Genomic DNA, 27126 nt, shown 5'->3' with positions numbered 1-27126 from the left:
AGCTACAATTCCAATTTGTGGCACGATCCAATGCATGTTTAGACAGAAAGAAGTCCTACAGCTCCCAGCATTTCCCAGCCAGTATGACTGGCTGGGAAATGCTGGGAGCTGTAGGACTTCTTTCTGTCTAAATATGCATAGGATCGTACCCTTAATCATTTTTTTTATCCCAGACAAGTTGTAAGATTACTTTTTCCCAACTCTTAACTTCCCTGTAACTAATAAGAACTATGACCATAAACAAAAACAAAGATTTAGGGAGAACCATCATTTTAATAGTAGAAAGTCACCATCCATGATGTGTTCATCATAGACCAACCCTCTAATCCCCTTTTTAGACTTTCTATCAAATTAATGTTGATCTGTTTTTGAAATATATATATATATATAGTTTGTATTTTTCTTTATTTACTTTATAACCAGAAATCAATGCATATTTATCTATTATCTGAAATAGGGGCCTAATAGAAATCAAAGCATCTTCTAAAGAAATAATTGACCCTGTTCACACATCACAGCTATCTAGGATTTAAACAAATTTTGTGGGGACCGCGGTGGCTTAGTGGTTAAGACGCTGAACTGCAGACTGGAAGGTCGGCAGGTCAGCAGTTCGAGACCCGAGTGCTGCGTGATGGAGTGAGCTCCCGTCTTCAGTCCCAGCTCCTGCCAACCTAGCAGTTCGAAAGCAAGAAATTGCAAGTAGATCAATAGGTACCGCCTCGGCGGGAAAGGTAACAGCGTTCCGTGCACCTCGGTGTTCAGTCATGCTGGCCACATGACCACGGAAGCGTCTTCGGACAGCGCTGGCTCTTCGGCTTAGAAACGGGGATGAGCACTGCACCCTAGAGTCCGACACGACTGGTTGGGGACACCTTTACCTTTTTAAACAAACTTTGGGTAGGTATGAATACACAGAAGTGAACGAGTGTGCTGGCTTTTGGCCGGCCATTCCCACTCAGCTAAACAGTTCAGGGACTCGACATCCCTGGGTAGCTGTATATGACATTCAACCCCCAAACTGTGGGTTGTTGCAGGGGAGCATCCCAGGGTTGTTTAGCTCAGTGGGAGCAGGTGAGTGGTCAGGAGTCATAATAACACTTCAGTCATAACTGCAAACCACAGTTTAGTAAACCATGGGTTATTGCGATACGCAAACTGGCCCGTTATGTTGTTTCTATAGAGTGCAATGTTCACTCAGTCTGGCCCACTTTAACCCTTGTTCTTTCATCATTACTTCTAATTTCTATTGCCACTGTTTTTATTACCAACACAAATAATAAAGGAGACAGTGGACACTCCTGCCGTGTACTCGGTCATACCTGAAAAGAATTTGTAAGTTCAGACTTAACTAGTATTCTGGCCATCCGAGTGTGATATATCATTGTAATCCAGGTATTAACTTTACCCGTTATATTCATTTCTGCAAATAGATAAAACAAATTTGCCACTTTTTGTGTAACTTTGCTCGTCACAGATGCTTAGGCTTTAGAAAGGTAAAACAAAAAAAGAATTTCATGATGCGGTCTGAGCCGATGCTTGTAGAGAAGCAGCATTATCTACACAGCACGATTCAAGTGGCCTTCCTTCAGTATAACATAGCAGAGCAATTCTCACTGCCCACAGAGTGTTGTCATCCATTTATGTTGTTCTTTCCATTCACATGAAATGCTGCTATCAGTTCCCCTCCCATACCTCATATCCAGAATCCTATGTCAGTGCCTTGTTTCGATGTGTTCTTTTCAATCAGCATTTTCAACTGGGAAACTTTATTACTTGTCAGAAATGGATCATCCTTCCCCCTTCGCAATCAACACCACACGCGGGCTAATACTACCTCATTTTGCTAGAAACTAGCCTCTTTACAAATGCAGACTCCAGGAAACTCTCAGACTGCCTCAGGCCCCTAAACAACTAATCTGCAATCCGTAATTAGAGGAGACAAATCAGAGGGTAGTGGCCAATAGTTTGGGTGTGAACCTCACAACCAGACTCGACTCGCTTCGCAGTGATGCCCCTCCCTTAGGGTGGCTCCCTCCTATGTTGGCTTCCAAAAGTGGCTATCCTGGCTGAGTGTTTGAGCCCCGCCCCTAACTTTTCCCTCTTTGCTTTGCGACATGCCCTAGCATCTTTCAAGTCACGCCCCTCTTCCTCCACCTCCTCCTCAAAAACTTGAGTTCTTACAGTGGAGGGAGGGGGCAGTGACTCAGTCTGGGCCAACTGCTTGACAAGGTCTTCTGAGGAATTTCTCCCAGCATTTTGGCTCACTAGGGAGGGTCCCTCCCCCGGCCTCTGATCTAGCTGCTCCAGCTCTGATTCAGAATCGGAGCTGTCAGACATCTCAAGGTGCTTGGATTCATCCCTGACATTACTGCTCTTTCCAATCTTCTGAAAGTAGACATTTTTTTGAGCAAGTGGAATAACAGGTGAGAAGATCTACTTCATTTTTTGAACTTGAAATGTAGAATAATGCCCTGAATATGAGTACCAATGACTGTGTCTTAATGCTGAAGGGAGTTATCAGTTAATGAGTGGACAATGCCAGGGGAGTAAAGCCAAAGACATCACTTCACTTAGCTATCAGATGATTAGGGAGTGACAATGTTACTGATGACCAAAAGGGCTTTAGTGGGAACCCCACAGAGCACCAAAGCTATAAACATACACCCTGGTGTGGATTCTATTGGAAAGCCACAAGGACTTTTTTTTAATGAAAACTTCATTTCTAAATAATTACACCTAGACTTAAATTACTCAGTTCTGTGGAATTTTCCCCAACTTGTAATTTTATTTTATTTTTTGTAATTAAAAGCAACAGTGGGGAATGGCTGCTTAACACTTTCTGTTCCTGGCATTCCCCCCCCTCCCAGCTGGTTTCCCATCTCTAGGGGAAAAGATATGGGGCCCAGTTTCTTGCCCTATGGGGAGAAAAGTAGCTTTGGGGAGGGGCAGTTTTGAGCATAGAAACAGACCAAAGGTTTAACAAGCTCCTTATTCTGCTCGAGATTCAGACTCCCAAGCCTTTTCATAGAGGAAAGTTATATGCAACTGAGAGCTATTTGTAGTTTCAGTCTGAGATACGAATACTAAGTTCTACCAGGCATCCAGACCTACCGCTTATGAATAATCAATTGACAGTCACACTTTTGTTTTAAATGAGCGATGTTTCAAATTTTATTATTCTTATTTATTATTTTCTTATTTACAATATTTACATACCACTCTATATCTAAAACAGATTTCAGAGTGGTGAATATAAAAGGTAAAATAGTAAAAGGATAAAAAGATTAAAACACCATATTAAAATTATTCTTTTTAAGAACAGAATGCCAATAAAACTGTGGCTGGTCAGGTAAGGAATACCTCCTGGAACAGTGCTGTTTTCAGGAGGTGCCAGAAGCAAACACAATGTTGGTGCCTGCCTGACCTCCGGGTAGGGATGGCGGAAAATTTCTCCACGAATTGGCGGTGAAATTCTCCCCCCCCGCCCCCCCCCTGGGATGGGACTTACCTCCCTCGAATGTCCCTCTGGGCGGCGGGTCCCGGCGGCGGTTCGGCGGAGGTTCGTTGGGGGCGGGGGCAGCAGCCGGTCTTCTGACCGGCTGCCGCCGCCACCATTACAAAATAAAGTAAAAAAAAACACACGTGATAGGCTACGTAACGATTTACGTAGCCTATCACGGCTAGGTTTCCAAAGTGAGCCGTGATAGGCTACGTAAATCGTTACGTAGCCTATCACGGGTGACTTTGAGAAAAAAAAAGTGCGGCATACGCAAATGGCGGCGCCCATGGGCGCCGCCATTTGCGTTCCTTATTTGGTCCTGGGTAGTCTACGTAAAGATTTACGTAGACTATGGCGAAAATAAGGGCAACGCTATTTGCGTTGCCCTTATTTTCGCCATAGTCTACGTAAATCTTTATGTAGACTACCGGGACCAAATAAGGAACGCAAATGGCAGCGCCCATGGGCGCCGCCATTTGCGTACGCGCTTTTTTTTTCCCCCTAAAGTCACCCGTGATAGGCTACGTAACGATTAACGTAGCCTATCACGGCTGACTTTGGAAATCTAGCCGTGATAGGCTACGTTAATCGTTACGTAGCCTATCACAGGTGTGTGTTTTGTTTTGTTTTGTTTTTTTACTTTTGTATTTCGCGGCCAGGGAGACGGGGCGCTTCTCCCCAGCCTGAATTTAGGCGAGGCGGGGCGCCTCCCCCCCCGGCCTGAATTTTGGCCGGGCGAGGCAGGGCGCCTCCCCCCCGGCCTGAACTTCGGGGGGAGAACTGAAGCGCCTCCCCCCCACCGCGAAGCAAGCTGCGGGACCAGGTAAGTCCCTTTCGTACATCCCTACCTCCGGGAGCAGGGAGTTCCAAAGAAAGGGGGCCACCACACTGAAGGCTCTTCTCTGGGTGGACTCCAGCCAGGCCATAGGTCCATGTGGCACCACCAGGAGCATGCCCTCTGAAGACCTCAGTGACCAGGCAGGTTGGTAAGGGAAAAGGCGCTGTTTCAGGTATCCTGGTCCCAAGTTGTTTAGGGCTTTGTACACTAATACTAGAACCTTAAACCTGGCCCAGTAGCAAATAGGCAGTCGGTGCAGTTCCCTCAGCAAAGGAATTGCATGCTGTAAGGCCCCAGGCCTGTAAGCAAGCTAACAGTAGTTTAGAGAGGCTTAGAGATCCATAATCCTTTCTGCTTTGGTTCATTGTTAAGCACAATTTCCTTGCAAGTGGGCTCCTTGGCTTGTGAGATGAGTCAAAGGTCGATATGGCCGCCTCAGTACATTCTATGCTAACGAGTTCTGGTACCGTCTATCTTATCGGAGTCTCGGATGTGCCTGGGAAGTGGAGCTCTGTTTGTCTTAAAGCTACAGGTATCTGTGCTGGGAATATTCTGATAGTCTTGCTTCTGCCAAATATGTTACCAAGCACTGTTAGGCTATGCTGGGAAAGTTGCAGATGAACCCTAATTAACCTTTGCTGCTGTCATGCTGCCTCACTGCTAACATGTATGGTATAAAACCCATCTTGCACCACAGCTCTTGGGTCAGAGAAGCTGTCTGATCCAACCCTTGGGTATGCCTGTGTAGTGTAAGTATTCAATAAAGTCTCCTTGTAAGCAAACCTGGATCTGGCTTATCACTTTCTGGGCACCTCCAAACCTTAGCAGCCCACGTCTGGGGCATACACTTGCTGACCTGACCCTTTATTTCAATGGAGTATTCTTACGATATCCGCAAACATGACATTAGAAAGACTGATGTACTCCTGGTCAGCAGGAAGGCAGATCAGGGAACCAACCTGCCTTGGTTGGGGTTGCACTCCTCTTGAAGACACAGGTTCATAGTTTGTATTTACTCCTGAATCCAACCCTGATCCCGGATACCCAGGTTTGGCAGTGGCTCGGGAGTGCTTTTGCAAAACTAAAAGTGTGCCTGATTCTGAAGATGACATTTCTGGCCATAGTGATGTACGTCTTTAGTTAAATCTCATTTGGACTGATGTGCTCTGCATGGGGCTGCCTTTAAAGAGTGTTTGGAGACTTCACTTAGTTCATAATACTGCAGCCAGATTATTGATGGGGAGCAGTTATAGGGAACATGTGACTCCCTTGTTAGAACAACTTCACTGGTGACCGGTCCATTTCTAGACACAGATGTAAGTGTTGGTTATGACCTCCAAATCCCTGCATGACATCGGACATGGTTAACTGACAAGCCACAATTTCCCGTACACGCCTCCTTGGATTTTAAGTTATCCATCTTTCTCTTTTGCCAACATCTGAAGCATCCTTGGCAGGAGCTCAAGAGAGAGCTTTCTTGGTGGCTGGTCCCAGACTCTGGAACTCCTTGCCAAGCAAGACTCATTTCGCCCTTCTCTAATGACCTTCCTGAAATCCAACTGTCAGTAGCCATGGATGTAAACAAAACACACTTGAGTGGTGGGTTAAGAACAGACGGTACTTGAGATATAACAAGCTTACGCCTGGAGGTAAGTTGGCTGAGGTCAGCCTCATGGTCAGCATCCTTTGCAGGAGGAAATAGGAAGGAGAAAAAGTGTGGGGGGGGGGATACAAGGAAAAGGCAATACGATCTCCCAGAGACCCCTCCCACCTGACTCAGGTACATATTAACCCTTCAAGTTCAGGTTAAGTGACTCATAGCCGAGTCTCTCCAACAGTTCCACCAACAGGCAAATACATTTTTATTCCTTATATATTGGCTTGTTATGACTACTGTCATTTGCTACAGTTTATTCAATTGGTTGTAGTTTTTATCAGTTTTATTAATGTGGTGTTTTTGTTTTTGTTTTTTAAACTTTCCTGTTTTTATGTTTTTAATATTATGTTGTGTATTTTGTATGTTATTGTTTTTAGCCATTTGAGCACCATTTGGTAAAAAGGTAGGATGCCTATTTAACAAATAAATAACAGTTAATAAATAAACTGTGGGTGTGACTCAGATGTGCATTAGAATGTGCACCCCAATACATAAGCTGTCCAGGGCTTTCAATACCATGTGCCTTTGGATGCATATCCAGATGTGCATCTAGATGTAGATGCTGTCCATTAATTTCAATACAATGCATACTCAAAAGTGCACTCTTAAACCTTGCTCTTAAATTTGTTCTCTAGTGTAAAGTAAATCAGATAGAACTGGAAAGATGGTGGGTTCAGCACTAGCAAAACCACCATATCTGCATCCATTACTGAGACAGCTAATTCCATATTTTAAATGACGGCATCAAACTAAAATAGATTGGAGGAGGACCAACTCTTGTGCAATGTAGCTGGGTGTTTGCAAAATATTTTTCTAACTGCAGGACTAATATCAGCTGGCAGGAGCAATGTAGACTGGGAAAACTTAAAAAAAAAAACAAAAAAAACCCCACCTCCCCCACCCCCCTGCCCCAAGCAAGCCTTTAATTTAGTTACTGGATAGATTTTTCTTCTTGTTTAGTCCTAGTTCTTTCTTAGGCTTTAATTCTTACTTTTGCCTCTGGGTTTGGATTTTATTGATTTTGAGGTTTTAAATTTATATTGTTCTATTGACTGTTTTATTGTGGAGGTGGGGGTTCTTCATGTAAGCTGCTTTGGGTCTCTTTGTTGTGGAAAGGGGAGAGAGGAATATATGTTTCCTTGTCTATAATTTACTTATTTCTGCATTTATAAAGAAAGAAATAAGAGCAGGGGGAAAGCATTAACAGATACCTCCCACCCCAGTCCAGCTCTTCTGATCTGATTTAGGTTCCTCCACAAAGCTTTAAAATAAAAATTAAAACATCAGGAAATCCAGTCAGAGAACTCTTGTGTATTTGTTCCAGAATTACCTGATGGTCAGGCGAAAAGCACTCAGCACATGCTCAAAAACACTCTATTCCTTATTTCAGTACTACATGTTCCAAGGGCTGAGACCTTTGCACTGAATTCTGAGTTCAAGGCTACAATCCTAAGAATACTTAATTTGAATTAATTTAATTTGAATTAAGTCATATTGCAATCAATGGGTCTTACTTTCAAGGAAACATGATTAAGATTGGGGTTTGACCTCTGGCTCAGATTAAGCCTTGATAATAAGTAAAATAAAATGCACAGACAGCTGAACTCCAGTTGAGACAGCATTGTGTAAAGCGAAATGCAATGCACACACCTGCAAGAGGGCGAGTTCACACATCACGCTAAGCCACCCTGAGAATAAGCCATGGTGGGTGGGTGGCTTGTCCATTACTCCCAACAGACGATCACCCGCAAGGTGGCTTGCCATGGCTTACTTCTCCCTCACTTCTTCTCAGTCCTCCTGGCTGCAACCGGCACATATCCCGGGGCCCTTGAGGCAGAAATCCTTGATTCCTTGTTTCCCTACATCAGCACTAATTCTGCAATTGGTCTGCTGGGGTTGCCGGCTCATGAGGGAAAACTCCCCCAACCACCACCCCTTGCATCAGATTGCCAAAGGGGGTTAAATTTCTGAGCCCTTAGGAACACAGAATGCATTCACAAACTTTAAAAAACAGGGTTTTAGGGGTCTTGCACAAGTGCACAGGACTGTCAGCTACTGAAACCAGCATAACCATATCCCCCTTTTGTCAGTGGCCTTGTCAATTTCATCCTCCACTTCAGTGCTTCCTGGGCCAAACTTCCTCGCCAGCTACATCAGACTGCAAAAAGGAAATACTTTTTTGAGCCCTTATGAACACCAGAACGCATTCATAATTTTTTTTCAGAGTCTTGCACAAGGGTGCAAGACCACAAGTCAGATATTTAGCCAAGCACAGCCACATCCCCCTCTTGTCAATCTCATTGTCAATTTAATTGTCCAGTTCAGCATTTCCCTTGCTAGCAAACACCTTTTTTTAAGCTGCTGCACATCTACTGAAGTAATAACATCCGCCCCTAAAGCTTCTTTTCTTCTGCAGCCACCAGCTGCTTTCAGCTAACCCCACCCCGCCTCCACTTTGTGCTTGTCACTCCCTTCACTAGTCTCTGTTGCTAGCTGTCAAATGTACATGAGGGTTTCAGAACAGTGAGTGGGATCACTAAACATATGCAAATTTCAAGCAGAGCAGGGACTGAGTGGATAAACAGATACAAATTTCAAGGCAAAGCGGGGACTGAATGGGTAAACATACACAAATTTTAAGGCAGACAAGTGAGGCAGATCACTAAAAACATACAAATTTCATGGCAGAGCAATAAAAGAGGGTAAATTGTGCAAATTTCAAGGCAGAGCAGTAAAACTGAGAGGGAAATTACACAAAATTTCTAGCACTGGACATTCACACCTGCGCACTTGGGCAGGACAGATTTTAAAAAAAATGAGTAAGAATTTGGGACACTCTCTGGTGTCCTTTCTTTCAAGATTTCTATGAGGGAAAAAATTAAAAATTAATCCTGAGGCGGAGGGTGCTGAAAAGGGATGAGGGAGAATAAAGAGCGACAGGGTTTTTTGCTGCTCTTGCCGGGTGGATCTCTAGCCATTCCTGACAACCCATGATAAAATTGCCCTACCAGGTTTGGCCATCACAACAACCCACGCTTAGAACAAGCCACCCTAAACAACCCTACTAAAGCCATGGGTTCTCAGGGTAACTTGTTTGCAAAAAACAACCCATGACGGAAAAACTGCACCAGGTTCAGACATCACATTAAACCACCCTGCAACCACCCACAATAACAATCCAATGTGGCTTAACATAACCTGCAAACCAGGCCAGAGAGAGAGAGAAGTACGTATTATGGAACCTGATCAGCACTGAATAAACTACCTGGCAAATGTGTTGGAACACCAGAGACAAGCTTCCAAAGCTTTTGCTTGGGCATCTGGAATTGTCTTTCTGCCAACTTATCTGCGCAGATTTAAAACCCACCGAAGGGCATTTGGCTGATGAGCTGCTACAAGGAAGCCAATTAAGCAGCCTCATTTGAAACAAACTCATTTAGTCACCTTCTGGGGAAGAAGATGGTTAAGAACTGCATGAACTGAGGGCACTGGATTTAATAGAAATTCACACACACATACACACACAGAGGCAGGCAAACTGGAAGTTACAGTGGTCCAATTCACTGCTCATACGGACTAGAGGGGCAGGAAATGAAAATGACAGCATGGACAGGCAGGAAGGGTTAATCAAACCCATCCCATGGCCATGTTTTCCCCCAAAAACCTCTTCTCCACAGTCATCAGTGGGGGGTAACTTCCAGTCTTGGAGCCCCAGCAGAAAAACAGCTTAGGTGAAGCAGTTTCAGGGTGTGTGCTTGTGAACAAGGTCTCTCGCTTGCCTTCCTGCCTATATGGCACTTTAAATGATGCCACCCCCTGCTTGATATGAACTCTGCAGCAACCCAACCCTGACACTTCAGTCTGGTGTTATAGGGCTTCTTCACACGGAGCTTTTATCCTGCTATTTAGATTGGCTACTCACGGAGGCTGGCGAGTCCTTTAGATGACATCATCAACCTCCAGGGCGTCTCCCACACTAAATGACCTTTATTCCATTTTTTAAAAGATTGGCGATAATGGGCTATCAAATTGCAGTGCTTCAGTTCTGCTTGAGCTTCCATGTGAAAAGAGGAAATCCTGAAATAAGAGGAGCTAGACCACAGCGCCATCTAGTGGCTGCATAGTGAAACATATGGAAGACTCAGATAAGGAGGAAACGGAAGGGGAAATGGGGGGAAGGAAGCTCATGTAAAGGGAATCTGTTATGATACTGCATCATGACGGAAGCAGAAAGCCCCATTTTAAATGTGGGATTTTAGGCTGTTGTAGAGATGCTCATAACATCTACTTTGGCCACAGCTCCTCAAACTACCTCCTTTCCTTCAACACCCCCTGCCCTGCTGTTTGAGTACAGTTAAAGTGCCCCAGTTAGCTTGCTGGTTGTATGGTGTGTATCTCAAAAGGGGATTTCTCTAGAGGTGTGTGGCAGAAAAATAAAATAAGACAGATAATGGGTTGAACATCATGCAGCCTCTCCCCAGTCCAGCCTGGGATATTTTCATTCTATCCCGTGTGTAGATTTCCACCATGTTCATCTCACCTACTCTGACATACAGCCTGGATCTTTCACACTTGCTACATTCCATTTTTCCTCAGGATCACTGAGTTTGGAGGGACCAATGAGTCCAAACCCCTGTGAGAAGTAGGAATTTTGAGGACAGAGGTATCCTTGTCAAAGGATTGTGCATCCTCATGTCTGCTGATGGATATTCATGCTGTCCTAATTTTCAGAGCCTCCCTAGGGTTGATCATTTGCAATGGGCACTGATAGGCAATGCTTTTTGCTTACAGACCTCCTGGAATGGCCCTTAGGTCAGACCAGGGAGAAGTCATAGAATCATAGAATTGTAGGGTTGGAAGGGGCCTATAAGACCATTGAGTCCAACCCCCTGCTCAATACAGGAATCCAAGTCAAAGCATCCCTGACATCTAGATGGCTGTCCAGCTTCATCTTGAATGCCGATATGGGACAGCCCACTCCCTCCCTAGGTCATTGGTTCCATTGTCGTATTGCTCTAACAGTCAAGAGGTTTTTCCTGAAGTTCAGCCAGAATCTGGCTTCCTGTCACTTGAGCCGATTCTTCCGTGTCCTGCACTCTGGGATTATCGAGAAGAGATCCTGGCCTTCCTCTCAGTGACAACCTTTCAAGTCCTTGAAGAGCGCTATCATATCTCCCCTCAGTCTTCTCTTTTCCAGGCTAAACATGCCCAGTTCTTTTAGTCTCTCCTCAGAGGGCTTTGTTTCCAGTCCCCTAATCATCTTTGTTGCCCTGCTCTGAACCCTCTCCAAAGTGATAGAAGCTATCCCCAAAATGGGTTGAGCATCTTGGATAGCTCCTTTAGAGTTCTGACTGCTTCTGACTGAAACCCAGAGCAGATTCACAGCCCCACTGACATCAGAGCCACCAGCCTCCGTTGCAACATGGATAGCCATTTCAGATTTGGATTTTTCTTTTTAAATATGTATTAATATTTTAAATGTTTATTACAGTTAAATAACTCTCCAATATGATACAGTATCTATGATACACTCTTATTTTGAGAAGGCATTCCTATAATTGTCTTAATTCATCAATAGTTTATTATTAAAACAAATAATTAATACAAACTCATGCTCAAGGTTAGTCAGTATCCTTAAAAGCATATATCACAAAACTCATAATCAAACCTTATCGTTTTCCGAAAAAGATTGTTTACAACTATATGTTGAGTATATATACAGTAATTTAAAGTGCTCAAAGTTTGCCAGAAAGTGCATATATGAGATTTATTTCTGCATAGACATGTATAGGATTGCACTACCAAAGTTCCTACGTATATACTTACGTGCCTACGTTCTATTTTTGTTCCTACTTCAGCTGAGTTCAAATTACAACATCTCAAATAAATATTGATTGATATCTATATTAAATCAAAATGGAATAAATGGTGCTCAGTTTGGGATTTTGCAGAGCAGGACTAATATTATTCCGAGGCCACTGTGTGTGCTTGTTTTTGTGCCTCCATTGCACCTGCTCGAATTATACATTTGTAAATTAACAGATTATTAAAAAAAAAAAAAAGACACTATGTATCTCCAGTGTGCTATCTCTCCCAAAAGGAAACTGACCCAATTAAGGACTGCCCTGAATTTTCCAGCACTTAAAGAGTGGCTGGGGCAGGGGTGGGGGTGGTGGAGAAAGGGGGATAAAAGATTATTTTCAGACAAGGGCCAGTGTTGCACAGTGGCTAGAGTTCCTTGGGAGGGCTTCTGCCCTGAAAGGTGGCCAAGAATTTTTTCGAATAAACAAACAAAGTAGCCTTACCCAACTTGGTGAGCTCCAGATGTGTTGGACTACAACTCCCAGAATCTCCAAGCTATGCTGGGGAAGGCTGAGCGAGAGTACTGCACTTTGACCGGGGAGACCCAGATTCAAATTGCCTCTGTCATGATGCTCATTGGGTGGCCTTGGACCAATCACTTTCTCAGCTGAACCACAGGGTTGTTGTGTGGATAAATTGAAATATTCCTCAAAGCACCCCATGAAATCTGTCCTAAATGCCTCAAAGGATGGAAAACATAGGAGCTATTTGCTCTCTTTTGATTGAAGAGGTAACAGCTAGATTTGTAAGAGTTGCGTATATTAAGCCTGATTTAAAGATGATACTGGTGTTGAGCCATTGTTTCATGAGCCATCATTTCATTTAAACTGGCTCTTGTCCAATATAAATTTTTGTGAACCGCCCAGAGAGCTTCGGCTATGAGGTGGTACAGAAATATAGTAAATGAAAAGTGAAATGAAATATTCATTTAAATGGGGCTTGCCCATGAGAAACTATCAGTGGATTAGACCCTTTTATTTAATTAATTCATTCAGAAAACAGCTGTTTGGCGGGCAGTTGGGAGCCCAATTCATGTGCCTTGAGATTGTGCTTAGTCGCACTTAAGGAACTGGGCTTTAAAATGTGCCATGTCAATTGGGTTGCTTCCCTGTTATTTCTGTGGGCATTCAGAGGGCAAGCCTCGTTCAGCACAATGGGAGGAAACTCCCCTTGACTAGGGTCATGGTGAAAGGCACACCCCTGGGCAAGGCTAGCATACCCAAGCTAAATGCGGGGATTGGGGGACACAGCAAGAATACCAGGGAGAACCTGACTTGAGGAAAAGAATTTGACTTTAAGCAGCCTCAGGAAATCAAGGTTTTCCCTGATAAGCTCCGCAGTGGCTGCTGGATGGCCACGACGTCATGTATCCCTAACGACCTCCACATGCAGCTGGCTTGGAGAAATCACTGATGGAAATATCCCCTCGGATAGAGCTAGAATTTGAGAGGATGGGGAAAGGGAGCAAACGGGCCAGGCAAGCAGGTTGCACTGCAGTGATGCACTGTCATCTCCCTGACCCCAATCACACTGGCCTCTGGGACCCTCATGGACAAGGAGCCGGGGATATTAGGAAAGACAGCAGCTGTGTGCACTCTGTACCCATAGTCACGTCCCGCCCCTCCGTCCCGCCCAGTGCTTCACCTTCTGCCTTCTCTGCTGCCAACAGAATGACAAGCAAGCCAATGTGGAGAACTGGCTTTCATATACATTCTCTATGAAATTTATATCCACCTAATTGACAAATGCTCCAAACAGCTTACACGTTTCAGGATTGTGAATATATGGTGTTCCAGGAACACTCATGGAAGCAGAAACGCATCAGGAGTAGGGGAGCGGATGGCCTGGAGTTACAGCCCAACACATTTTCTCTTGGAAGATGGTTTCCATCATGCTCATGGCCAAACTGCATGCAACTAGGGATGTACGAAAGTCACTTACCTTTCGTGGATTATGTTGATGGGGGGGAGGCGCTCCGTGCCTCCCCCCAGAATCCTGGATGGGGGGGAGGTGCTCCGTTCCTCCCCCCCCTGGAATCCTGGCTGGCCGGCTGTGCTCCGCAGGGATTCTGCGGAGCCGCTGGCTGGCTCCGCCAGCAGCCGGACATCTGGCCGCTGGCTAGCAGGGATGCAAATGGTGGCCGTAGCCGCCGCCGTTTGCATCCCTGCAGTCAGCCATGATAGGCTACGTAAACATTTACGTAGCCCATCACGTGTTTTTTTTAAACCTAGCCGTGATAGGCTACGTAAATCTTTACGTAGCCTATCACATTTTTTTTTTAACTGGAAATGGCGGCGGTGGCAGCCAGTCAGAAGACCGGCTGCCGCAGCCGCCGCCACTGAACTGCTGCCGAACCACCGCCGAACCGCCGCCGAACCGCTGCCGGAGCCGCCGCCGCCAGGAAGATCCGCCCCAGGTAAGTCTCGTCCCGGGGGGGCGGGGGGACAGACTGTTCTGCCACCAATTTCGGGGGGCTGAATGCGCTGGCATTCAGCCTCCCCAAGATCCATGGCGGAATTCTCTGACATCCCTACATGCAACATGTTTTTGCATGTAACAGTAGTCCAATGGTCCTTAAAAACAACAACAACCTTTATGGGGGCAAACACCCATTTGATACCCCATCGGAGGACAGAAGCTGTTGGGGGGATTTGAAATGGGTAAATGGCAGGTGGCAAAAGCTTCCCCTGCCATTAATCCCCCTGCTTCCTTATCTGCTCCCCTCCCAATCATGAGAGCAGCTTTTTCAGCAAAAAGCAAAGAAAAGAAGAGGGCTGTCAGGTTACCATGTAGTTTGGCCCTGAAAGATACTGGGATTGAGGAGCACTTTTTTGCTTTGTGGTGCTTTTTCTGCAGTGTACCTAGGGCTTCTTCACATGGAGATTTTATCCTGCTATTGAGACTGGTGACTCACAGACGTTTGCAGGCCCTTTAGATGACGTTGTCAACTTCCAGGGCGTCTCCCGCACTAAATGACCTTTATTCCGTTTTTTTAAAGGTCGGGGATAATGAGCTATCAAATTACCACAGGTTGAGTTCCCTCCTGAAAAGAGGAAATCCTGCAATAAGAGGAGCTAGACCACAGTGCCATCTAGTGGCTGTATAATAAAATATATAGAATATGCAGATAAAGGGGGCGGGGGGGGGCGGGAGGGAAGCATGTGTAAAAGGAGCCTGTCATGATCCTGCATTTAAAGCAGAAGCAGAAGCCCCAGTAAAGTTGCAGGATGTTAGGCTGATACAGAAATGCTAAAAGAGTACCAAGACTGTAAAGCATTTTATAAATATAAATATGCAGCATAAATGATAAGTAGCTATTTTTAAATGTTTTAAAAATATTTTTAAATATTTCTGCTTGAGTTCCCTCTGTGAAAAAGGAAAATTTGCAATAAGAGGAGCTAGACCAATGAAATATACAGAAGACTCAGATAAGGGGGAGAAGGAGGGGGAAGGAAGAGCGTGTAAAGGGAGCCTTTTGTGAGCGGAAAGCCCCGTTTTAAATGTGGGATTTTAGGCTGGTGTAGAGATGCTCTTACTTTCTGCTTTGGGCACACTGAAGACTGGATTACATAGCCCAGATTTCCCCAACCTGGCGTCCTCCAGATGTGTTGGACTGCAACATCCATCATTCCCACTAGCCAGGAATGATGGGAGTTGCAATCCAACATATCCAGAGGGCACAAGTTTGGAGAAGGCTGGCATAGCCTGATTGGTGGCATCCCCATTTGGCTGGGGACTCTCAGGACTGCTTGGCCTTTTAGTCTTTCAACTCTATTGAGTGTAGAAGCAGGGGGTCTATTTAGAAGAGGAAAAGGAACAAGCCTGCCCACATCTGCAGTCTGTGTTTCCTTTGGGAAGGGGACTGGAACATGCCAGCCGTTCCCCTTTCTCCAGCAAGAAGGGAGAAAGAAGCTGTCAGATTAAGCAAAAAACAAATACATTAAGCGCTCTTCAATATCATATGGCCAAAATGGTTCTCCATGTTTAGACAGGCTTGCATATGCCCAATTTTATTATCAAACCAAGACAGCATCTTGAATAATAAATAGTTCTTTAAGCCCAGCAGTGAAGAGGAAGTTGAACGCCACCTCTGGAGATGGTTCGGTTTCTGTGAATTAGCAAATGCAACTGATCCAGGAGAGGGAGAGAGGGCTAAATTGCCGTGCCAGATTGTGGCGACACCTGCCAAAGCCTGGTTGTGGTGGCAAGGCCAACAATGACAGCCAAGTTTGACAAGCGCGAATTGAAAGTTTGCCCTTGCCAACCTGGCAGCGGATGGGGCAGAAGGGCAGAGGTTGCTGTTGGCAGAGCATATACTCCGGCGGCCACCATCTCTTTGACAGACCGAGAGCAAAGAGGCTTACGGAGCTCCTCAGAAAGACAGGAGACATTCCAAACATCTCCAGTAGAACTGGCACTTCGGCAGTCAATCCTGTTCTGACTGTGACAGTCAGGCAAGCAACAATACCTCCAGCGGGAAAGGCTGCTTGGAGAAGTATGCTAACACAGGAATATAAAGAGTCTTCTTCTCTTTTGAGTTCTTGTTGGTTTAAAGCTTTTTTTTTTTTTGGAAGATTTTTCATTTTTCACAAGAGGAAGAGAGAAGTGATGAACAGATACGCATCATCAGAACAGCAAACAAATATTTGCGGTGCAATGTGAAAAAGTAATCTCACCAGATTCAAAGGACTGTCTTCCCAACTTGCAGGACTAGTTTTACTTCATAGGCTAAAGATCAAGCAATCCCATCACCCTCCTGGCCCCATTAGCCTTGTAAATTATGAAATAAATATGGATTTCAACCATTCAGGTCTGGTATATGAGGAAGCTTTTGTATAGACAAAGTTTTGAGTAAATTCTAAAGATCAATTTTAAAAATAAATAGGGGGATATCAACTTAGTTTGACATTTACAATGGGTTTGGGCACATTTTATGAAGGCTCCAGTAGCATTATCTGACAACAAAATCAGAACAACAGGCATAAACCCCAATAGTGTTTGTTTGTTTTTGTTTATTTATTGCATTTCTATTCTGCCCAATAGCCGAAGTTCTCTGGGCGGTTCACAAAATTATTGGGACTTGCCCAATTGCTGGGCAAGTCCAATCCTAGGTAGGTAGTCCAATCCTATGGGCCCAAGTGACAGACAACCTCTACTTTTGAAGTAACTCAACAATGCCCCCTAGAGCATTTAAGAAGTTGGCACCATGCCAGGAAACCCGAATAGGCTTCTCTCTCCTATTTGTTCCCTGCTACCGCTACGCATCCAAAATTTAAGCTGTTTTTAAAGTATTATAGTCCACCTGGTTCAAACTGGCTGGTTCTTTTGAGATACAGGTTTAGGTTCCTTAAAGTGGGTCTAGCCACTAAGTAATGTTTGGATTCGCTGGTTGGACCTCTGACAACAGAAATGGAGGGTATCACACAACTCAACAAAACAGCAAGTCTCCACTAAGGGGCCAACTTTTACTGAACTCGGATTCCCATAAAAGTGAGGGTTTGCTTGCACTCTCTGTCTTCCTAATAATATCTAATTAGAGGCCAAGATTATCTCTCTCAGACCAGGCTCTCTGAAATGAACTCTGCATATGCTCTGAAAGACTCTACTCAAGTAGGTAACATGTGACAAGCTAAGAGCGTAATGCTAAAGGAGAAGGGATCCAGAAGACAGAGCACTCCCTTGTATTGTCAGAAATGGGAGGGAATTTATTTTAGACTAGCTTTTGAATTTGTCTAAATGCTTCCCTGTGTTGGTGGCATGTTTGGGGGGCTAAGAGGGCTGTAGAACCTGCAGATCCTGCCCATCAGCAGAACCCCAGCATGTTTCATTTTCTCTCTTTTCACCTCATAAAGGGAACCTCAAGAATCTCTGCAGTGTCTGGGAAGGGCCAGGAAGGGGGGGGTCCAACCCCCCCCCCAAGATCAGAGCTTTGTCTATGGGCTTCTCCACGTGGGGCTTTTATCCTGCGATTGAGATGGGTTACTCACAGAAGTTTGCAGGCCCTTTACGCAATGCCATCAACCTCCAGCGCCTCTCCAGTGGTTTCTGACCATTTCCACAATTTAATTTGAAACAGAAAAAATGAGCTAATAAAAAGAAGCACTTTGAATCGGGTTGAATTTGTCTGTGTAAAGTAGGGATGTACGAAAGTCACTTACCTGTTTGCGGATTATGCTGATGCTGGGGGGGAGGCACTCCGTCCCTCCCCCCCCCCCGAATCCTGGCCAGACGGCTCCGCTCCGCAGTAATTCTGCAGAGCTGCTGGCCAGCTCCGCCAGCGGCCAGACATCCGGCCGCTGGCTAGCAGGGACGCAAATGGCGGTGGCCGTAGCCACCGCCGTTTGCGTCCCTGCAGTCAGCCGTGATAGGCTACGTAAACATTTATGTAGCCTATCACGGCTGATTAAACAAAAAACAAAAAAAATGCGCGTACGCAAATGGCAGCGCCCATGGGCGCTGCCATTTGCGTTCCTTATTTTGGCACGTCTAGTCTACGTAAATATTTACGTAGACTACGGCGAAAATAAGGGGAATGCAAATAGCGTAGACATAGAACGCAAATAGTAGTAGTAATATCTACTACTACCCGGTTGCTTGTACCAGGGCAATGTAGTCAGCTACCCTATCCTCACTTGCTACAACACAACCCCACAAGCATGGAAGGGAAGTTAAACCCAGTAACAGTGACAATTGCTCCCATAATGTCCACGGTTGGTTTGGTGGAAGATGTGGAACCCTAACCTTGCCTGGGTCACTGGGGGCTTCTTCACACAGAGCTTTTATCCTGCTATTGAGATTGGTTACTCATGGAAGTTTGTGGGCCCTTTAGATGACCTTGTCAACCTTGTCAACCGCCAGGGTGTCTCCTCTCCTGCACTAAATGACCTTTACTCCATTTTGAAAAAGATCGCAGATAATGAGCTATCAAATTACCATGCTTGAGTTCTGCTTGGGTCCCCTCCGTGAAAAGAGGAAAACCCACAATAAGAGGAGCTAGACCACAGCGCCATCTAGTGGCTGTATAATGAAACTTATGGAAGACTCAGATAAGGGGGAAAAGGAGGGAGAAAAGGGGTGGGGAGGAAGCATGTCTCCATTATGATCCTGCATTTAAAACGGAAGCAGAAAGCCCTGTTTTAAATGCGGGGTTTTAGGCTGGTGTAGAGATGCTCTGAGTGAGGGAGAACCCAACGAAGACCCACTGTTCTATTGGGGAAGTGCATCCAATTGTGAGCTCACTTAAATGTATAGATGGAGGGGTGTGAGTGAGTGTGTGTATATGTGTGTGTGGGGGGGTGTATCTCCCTGCATTCAAAACTGTCACAGAAACAGACACACAGCTGAAATAATTCGCTGAATAAAAGGGTTTTATTCAACATTGTATGTGGTGGGGAACATTGTGGCAGCATCTCACAGCATCATCTGGTATCCCACCGCTCACCATAATCCTCTTTTGATCCTTGCTCACACTAGTCCCTTCTTTGGCTGTTTTTTTAGTAGTCTGTGATGGAGAATTAGATGGATGAATATTTGTCTGTGGAGAACAAAATGGTTGGATGATAATGGTGGTGCCAAATGACTTGCTCTGAATTGGACTGTTCCAGCAACTATGGACTCATTGAAGGAGAAAGAGCAGCTCCCGTCTGTGCTGGAACTTCCTCTTCTATCCCCTCCCCACTGTGAGTTCATCTGATGTGTTCTCATCCAATTTAGGGCTGCCCTGGTGAGGGGGGTGGAGTTTACAGTGTTGGCATGATTGTACTCACCTTTCCATTAGAGCATATTGCTTGGAACATGCTTCCAATCACAGTCTCATCTACTGCATGTGCTCCTGAAAGGAAGGATAGAACAGAGATGCGTGTCTGGCCACAGGTCTAACGGACATATCGAGAGCGTGGTGGTGTCCGCAACCATGGGAGCCCCAGTGCCTGAATGCCTCCTCAAGTGCATTTTGGGAGATGGGGAGGATGGAGTCAGGACTCAAGGCCACAACGAATCCTGAAAATGGGAACAAAGGGGTCTGCAGGTAGTAGGGATTAAACCTGGGTGCCACCATGCAGCTCTGGCCAAAGAAGAAAACTGCAAGGAGAAGAGCAAAGAAGGCTCAACAACAGCAAGAAGAGAGCAAGAGCAAGGTAGGCTCAACAATAGCAAGAAGAGAGCAAGAGCAAGGAAGGCTCAACAAGGAGAAGAGCAAGGAAGGCTCAACAATAGCAAGAAGAGAGCAAGAGCAAGGAAGGCCCAGCAAGGAGAAGAGCAAGGAAGGCTCAACAACAGCAAGAAGAGAGCAAGAGCAAGGAAGGCTCGGCAAGGAGAAGAGCAAGGAAGGCTCAACAACAGCAAGAAGAGAGCAAGAGCAAGGAAGGCTCAGCAAGGAGAAGAGCAAGGAAGGCTCAACAATAGCAAGAAGAGAGCAAGAGCAAGGAAGGCTCAGCAAGGAGAAGAGCAAGGAAGGCTCAACAACAGCAAGAAGAGAGCAAGAGCAAGGAAGGCTCAACAACAGCAAGAAGAGAGCAAGAGCAAGGAAGGCTCAGCAAGGAGAAGAGCAAGGAAGGCTCAACAACAGCAAGAAGAGAGCAAGAGCAAGGAAGGCTCAACAACAGCAAGAAGAGAGCAAGAGCAAGGAAGGCTCAACAACAGCAAGAAGAGAGCAAGAGCAAGGAAGGCTCAGCAAGGAGAAGAGCAAGGAAGGCTCAACAACAGCAAGAAGACAGCAAGAGCAAGGAAGGCTCAGCAAGGAGAAGTGCAAGGAAGGCTCAACAACAGCAAGAAGAGAGCAAGAGCAAGGAAGGCTCAACAACAGCAAGAAGAGAGCAAGAGCAAGGAAGGCTCAGCAAGGAGAAGAGCAAGGAAGGCTCAACAACAGCAAGAAGAGAGCAAGAGCAAGGAAGGCTCAGCAAGGAGAAGAGCAAGGAAGGCTCAACAATAGCAAGAAGAGAGCAAGAGCAAGGAAGGCTCAGCAAGGAGAAGAGCAAGGAAGGCTCAACAACAGCAAGAAGAGAGCAAGAGCAAGGAAGGCTCAACAACAGCAAGAAGAGAGCAAGAGCAAGGAAGGCTCAGCAAGGAGAAGAGCAAGGAAGGCTCAACAATAGCAAGAAGAGAGCAAGAGCAAGGAAGGCTCAACAACAGCAAGAAGAGAGCAAGAGCAAGGAAGGCTCAGCAAGGAGAAGAGCAAGGAAGGCTCAACAACAGCAAGAAGAGAGCAAGAGCAAGGAAGGCTCAGCAAGGAGAAGAGCAAGGAAGGCTCAACAATAGCAAGAAGACAGCAAGAGCAAGGAAGGCTCAGCAAGGAGAAGAGCAAGGAAGGCTCAACAACAGCAAGAAGAGAGCAAGAGCAAGGAAGGCTCAACAACAGCAAGAAGAGAGCAAGAGCAAGGAAGGCTCAGCAAGGAGAAGAGCAAGGAAGGCTCAACAACAGCAAGAAGATAGCAAGAGCAAGGAAGGCTCAGCAAGGAGAAGAGCAAGGAAGGCTCAACAACAGCAAGAAGAGAGCAAGAGCAAGGAAGGCTCAGCAAGGAGAAGAGCAAGGAAGGCTCAAAAACAGCAAGAAGAGAGCAAGAGCAAGGAAGGCTCAACAACAGCAAGAAGAGAGCAAGAGCAAGGAAGGCTCAGCAAGGAGAAGAGCAAGGAAGGCTCAACAACAGCAAGAAGAGAGCAAGAGCAAGGAAGGCTCAACAACAGCAAGAAGAGAGCAAGAGCAAGGAAGGCTCAGCAAGGAGAACAGCAAGGAAGGCTCAACAATAGCAAGAAGAGAGCAAGAGCAAGGAAGGCTCAGCAAGGAGAAGAGCAAGGAAGGCTCAACAATAGCAAGAAGAGAGCAAGAGCAAGGAAGGCTCAGCAAGGAGAAGAGCAAGGAAGGCTCAACAATAGCAAGAAGAGAGCAAGAGCAAGGAAGGCTCAGCAAGGAGAAGAGCAAGGAAGGCTCAACAACAGCAAGAAGAGAGCAAGAGCAAGGAAGGCTCAACAACAGCAAGAAGAGAGCAAGAGCAAGGCAGGCTCAGCAAGGAGAAGAGCAAGGAAGGCTCAACAATAGCAAGAAGAGAGCAAGAGCAAGGATGGCTCAGCAAGGAGAAGAGCAAGGAAGGCTCAACAACAGCAAGAAGAGAGCAAGAGCAAGGAAGGCTCAGCAAGGAGAAGAGCAAGGAAGGCTCAACAATAGCAAGAAGAGAGCAAGAGCAAGGAAGGCTCAGCAAGGAGAAGAGCAAGGAAGGCTCAACAATAGCAAGAAGAGAGCAAGAGCAAGGAAGGCTCAGCAAGGAGAAGAGCAAGGAAGGCTCAACAATAGCAAGAAGAGAGCAAGAGCAAGGAAGGCTCCGCAAGGAGAAGAGCAAGGAAGGCTCAACAATAGCAAGAAGAGAGCAAGAGCAAGGAAGGCTCAGCAAGGAGAAGAGCAAGGAAGGCTCAACAACAGCAAGAAGAGAGCAAGAGCAAGGAAGGCTCAACAACAGCAAGAAGAGAGCAAGAGCAAGGAAGGCTCAGCAAGGAGAACAGCAAGGAAGGCTCAACAATAGCAAGAAGAGAGCAAGAGCAAGGAAGGCTCAGCAAGGAGAAGAGCAAGGAAGGCTCAACAATAGCAAGAAGAGAGCAAGAGCAAGGAAGGCTCAGCAAGGAGAAGAGCAAGGAAGGCTCAACAACAGCAAGAAGAGAGCAAGAGCAAGGAAGGCTCAGCAAGGAGAAGAGCAAGGAAGGCTCAACAACAGCAAGAAGAGAGCAAGAGCAAGGAAGGCTCAGCAAGGAGAAGAGCAAGGAAGGCTCAACAACAGCAAGAAGAGAGCAAGAGCAAGGAAGGCTCAGCAAGGAGAAGAGCAAGGAAGGCTCAACAACAGCAAGAAGAGAGCAAGAGCAAGGAAGGCTCAACAACAGCAAGAAGAGAGCAAGAGCAAGGAAGGCTCAGCAAGGAGAAGAGCAAGGAAGGCTCAACAATAAGCCAGAGTGGCTGAGGTGATTACCCCATCCCTTCCATTCCCTATCAAAGCTTCAGAGTCCAGCTTGCATGCTGGCCTAAACCTGCTTTGCCTGGCCTCAGATCCAACATGTATTGCCCAGTTGCATCCCCAGAGCACTGTCAGGGTGTTCAGTGCATATTATTGACCAGGTATCTTCTTCTCTTGTGGTTTCCCCACTCAGTGCAGGAGAGCTGTTAGAGCCCCACGCATGCCTCCCAACTCCCCCATATCTTTACGGAGGGCTGACTGGCCCCAGATACACAGCTCAGTTTCAGGAAGAGCTGGCTAGGGTTTGTGCGTCTGGGGCTGCTCCTTTCCCTTCGCTTGCTCACCTGTTGACAGGGCTGGGTGGTGGACAGCAGTCTGGAGAGAGTCAGGAGCCAGGAGCCAGGATCAGGATCCTGCAATCAGGATCCGAGGGCAAACCAGAAGACAGAATCAGAGAATGAGCCAAGTGTCCGAACCAAGAGCAAGGCCAGAAATACAAGGTGTGCTACAGCACAGACAGACTTCATTGCCCAAGCAAGGATCAGCTGGAAAAGTCCTTAATACTCCTTCCAGCCCAGGAGGAGTCAATGGTCAACCTGGGCAGGTACAGTCAGGCCAGGACTGGAAAGTTGTTCCCTGACAGGTTGCAGTTATATGGTTTACCTTTATTTATTTAGTTATTACACTTAATTTCATTACATTTTCTCCTCCTTAAGGAACCCAAGGCAGTATATGTAATATCCTCCTTCTCTCCATTTTTTCCTTACAACAACCTTGTGAGGTGGGTTGGGCTGCAAGTCTGTGACTGACCCGAAGTCACCCAGTGAGCTTCCATGGCCGAGTGGGGACTAGAACCCAGATCTTCCGACTCCCAGTCCAAAACTCTCGCCACTACACCACACTGGCTCTCACACTGACATGAGGGCAGTCAGGGGAAGTTTGTCCCTGAATCCCACTGTTATCAATGCAGAATTGAGCTTCCTGGTATATCTGTGTCCAGGATCATAAGGCAAGGTACCTGTGGGGAACCTGAGAACACCTTTGTTATATAGCTGGCCTTTTCCATCTCTGCGATTCTGTTCTCACTGATGGGCTAAACCTGTGTCTGGGCTGTACCACTTCAGACTACAGGTGGGGGCTCAGATGAATGAATTCTCCACATTCAAATTCCTGCCAAATAGGAAAACTAGCATGCCAGGGAGAAAGCTAGGCTAGAACCTTCACCCTTCACCCTGACATCCTAGCTTTCTATGTGGAGGGAATTTTCAATCATGTGATACCCTACCTGCTGTCTGAACAAGTGCCAGACATATTTTAAAACATCTTTCCAGGCAATGTCCAAGGTGGCTAAGATATCTACCTTTTTAGTGAGAACTAGACCTCTGTTGACCTTGGTTGCTCGCTGTTCACTGTTTGTGCAAGTGTCCTGTTGCACTTACAGGATGCAGATGCTTGACCCTTGCCCTTCGTGGCTTATTACACCTAATAGGGAGGGGATATCTGGCTGGGTCCAGGAGGTTGTAAATTCCTCCTTAAGAGAGGGAGTGGTACCAGCCTCTTTAAAGGAGGTGGTAATTAGGCCACTCCTGAAAAAGCCTAACCTGGACCTGGGGGATGTTAATAACTATAGACCAGTAGCCAACATCTCCTTTATGGGCAAGGTGTTTGAGCGGATGTTTGCCGGTGAAGTCTAGGCACACTTGAATGAAACTGATTATCTAGAACTATTTCAATCGGGCTTCAGGCCTGGTTTTGGAACAGAAACTGCCTTGGTCACCCTGGAAATGGACAGGGGTGTGTGCGACCCTGTTGATTCTCTTGGACTTCTCAGCGGCTTTTAATGCCATTGACCATGGTATCCATCTGGATAGGTTGTCTGAGCTGGAAGTTGGAGACACTGCCCTGCAGTGGTTCCACTCCTACTTGGATGGCTGATTCCAGAAGGTGGTGCTGGGGGATTATTGGTCTGTGCCTTGGCAACTATGCTATGGAGTTCCACAGGGCTGCATTTTATCCCCTATGCTGTTCAACATCTACATGAAACTGCTGAAGGAGTTTATCCAGAGGTGTGGGCTGAGGTGTCATCAATACGCGGATAACACCAAGGTCTACCTCTCTTTCATCAATCCAGGTGAGGCTGTTCTGAATCAGTACCTGGGCATGGTAATGGCCTGGATGAGGGCCAATAAACTGAGACTCAATCCAGACAAGACGGAGGTACTGTTAGTGGGGGGTTCGTCTGGTGATGTTCAACCTGTTCTAGAGGAGGTTGCACTCCCCTTAAAAGGTCAGGTTTGTGGTTTGGGAGTGCTCTTGGACCCAGAACCGCCACTTGAGGCACAAGTGGACTTGGTGGCATGATATACCAGCTGATATACCAGCTACATCCTTATCTGGACAGAGACAGCCAGCTACAGTTATCCATGCTCTGGTAACCTCTCATCTGGATTACTGCAATGTGTTATACGTGGGGCTGCCTTTGAAAATGGTCTGGAAATGTCAGTCAGTCCAAAATAGGGCAGTGAGACTGTTAACAGGGACTGGCCAACGTGATCATATTATGCCATTACTTTTCCATCTGCACTGGCTGCCAGTCCATGTCTGGGACCAATTCAAAGTGCTAGTATTAACATTCAAAGCCATATACAGCATGGGGCCAGGTTACCTGAGGGATCGTCTCCTCCTATATATACCTGCCCAGACCCTAAGATCATCCTCAGTGGTCCTTCTCTGGGAGCCCCTGCCAAAGGAAGTGAGGTGAGTGGCTACTAAGAAGAGGGCCTTTTCTGCTGTGGTACCCCAGCTGTAGAATGCGGTTCCCAGATAGGCTCACCTGGCGCCTACGTTGTGCTCATTCCAGCACCAGGTGAAGATCTTATTTTCTGGGGCATTTTAGTCTTTCAGTTTCTGTTTTAAACCTGTTACAGTATTTTAAGTATCTGCATTGCTGCTAGGATTTATCTTGGTTTTTACTTTTATTTTATATTGTAGTTTTAAACTTTTATATTGTACCTTATGTTGTATTTTATGGTTTTAATTGTTGTGGACCACCCAGAGAGCTTTGGCTATTGGGCAGTGTAGAAATGTAGTAAATAAATAAATCATCCACGCTACATTTCACCATGGTCTCCTTCTTCCATAGTGCTTAATATTTAGTTAAGGCCCAAGTACTTTGTGCAGTGATTTCATTATGGCTGAAATTGCACCACATGGTGGTGGTGTGATTGCCCAAGAAATATTGCCAGAAGCAAATATTCCCCCCAAAATGAAGATTTGTTGGGCCAAAATGAAAAATTATGTTGTCAAATGATTTTATAGTATCAAATTAACTGGGATCTGTCCTCTGTCAATTTAGTCCCCCCGTCGTTTTAGTCAGGGAGAGAAGGAAGAATAAGGTAACAGATATCTATGTGCAAGACGATATGGGATATGTGCATAACCTGCACTTCTCTCCATGCTGTGGGTTTTTGAAACTGAAAATGTGCCTTAGGAGAATATCACTGACTATCAGTTGCTGGGTGAGGCAAGGGGGACAACAGAGGAAGGATGCTGTCTTCATGTCCTGCTTGTGGACTTCCCAAAGGTTGGCCACGGTGGGAAGCAGGTAGCCAGACTATATGAACTATCGGTCTGATCCAGCCAGGCCTCTATTTCTGTTATTTTTATAATGAGCAAGAAAGACGGATGGTGCTCTATGTTTTTTTACATAGTATGGAAGGCATGTGCACTTTCAGATCAAGCCTATAACCTCTCTGGAGGGAAGATATGCTAAAATTAGGGATGGCACGGGCACCTGATTCCATCTGGGAATCCAGCAGAACCCCCCCTGCCCACACCTCCCAGCCCCACTTGCCAAGCCCCTGCCCGCGCTCGTCCCCTGCCCGCGCTCGTCCCCTGCCCGCGCTCGTCCCCTGCCCGCGCTCGTCCCCTGCCCGCGCTCGTTCCCTGCCTGCGCTCGGCAAGCGGCCTGCACTCACCCCGGCAGCCTCGTCAAGCTCTGCAGTTGCCATCTTTAAAAAAACAAAATGGCAATTGCAAAAATGTGCATATCTGCATATGCGTGAAAGCGCACATATTTGCATGTGCACGAAAATGTGCATTTTTGCTAATGCTCATATCTGCGCATTTTCATGCATACACAAATATGCACACTTTTGCTATCGTCATTTTATTTTTCAAAAAATGGTGACTGCAGAGCTCGACGAGACCACTGGGGTGAGTGCAGGCTGCCTGCCGAGTATGGGAGGGGCTCGAGCATGGTCTGGGGACCAGCAACTGGGGGCAGGGGCTGGGCAGGCACCTGGAGAACCCAGACGGGGGTGGGTTCGCACATCCC

The 27126-nt window shown here is 46.2% G+C and overlaps 1 long non-coding RNA gene across 1 annotated transcript in view; it reads right to left on the bottom strand.

The window, feature by feature from the left end:
* Nucleotides 1-19203: 19203 nt before the first annotated feature.
* Nucleotides 19204-27126, bottom strand: part of LOC146341084 (uncharacterized) — a 110755-nt gene continuing 102832 nt past the window's right edge. Inside the window, exons 3-5 of the long non-coding RNA XR_014783823.1 lie at nucleotides 23135-23203; nucleotides 19623-19687; nucleotides 19204-19390 (exon numbers count right to left, since the gene is read on the bottom strand). This is a non-coding gene — a long non-coding RNA (uncharacterized LOC146341084). The remainder of the gene's footprint in view (nucleotides 19391-19622; nucleotides 19688-23134; nucleotides 23204-27126) is intronic.

This window comes from Heloderma suspectum, chromosome 6 (genome assembly GCF_057233095.1).
Source record: "Heloderma suspectum isolate Gila_16-S chromosome 6, 16-S_ref, whole genome shotgun sequence".
Classification (NCBI taxonomy): Eukaryota; Metazoa; Chordata; class Lepidosauria; order Squamata; family Helodermatidae; genus Heloderma; species Heloderma suspectum.
The sequence above is the reverse complement of the archived record's forward strand: the minus strand, read 5'-3'. Positions and strand labels throughout refer to the sequence as shown.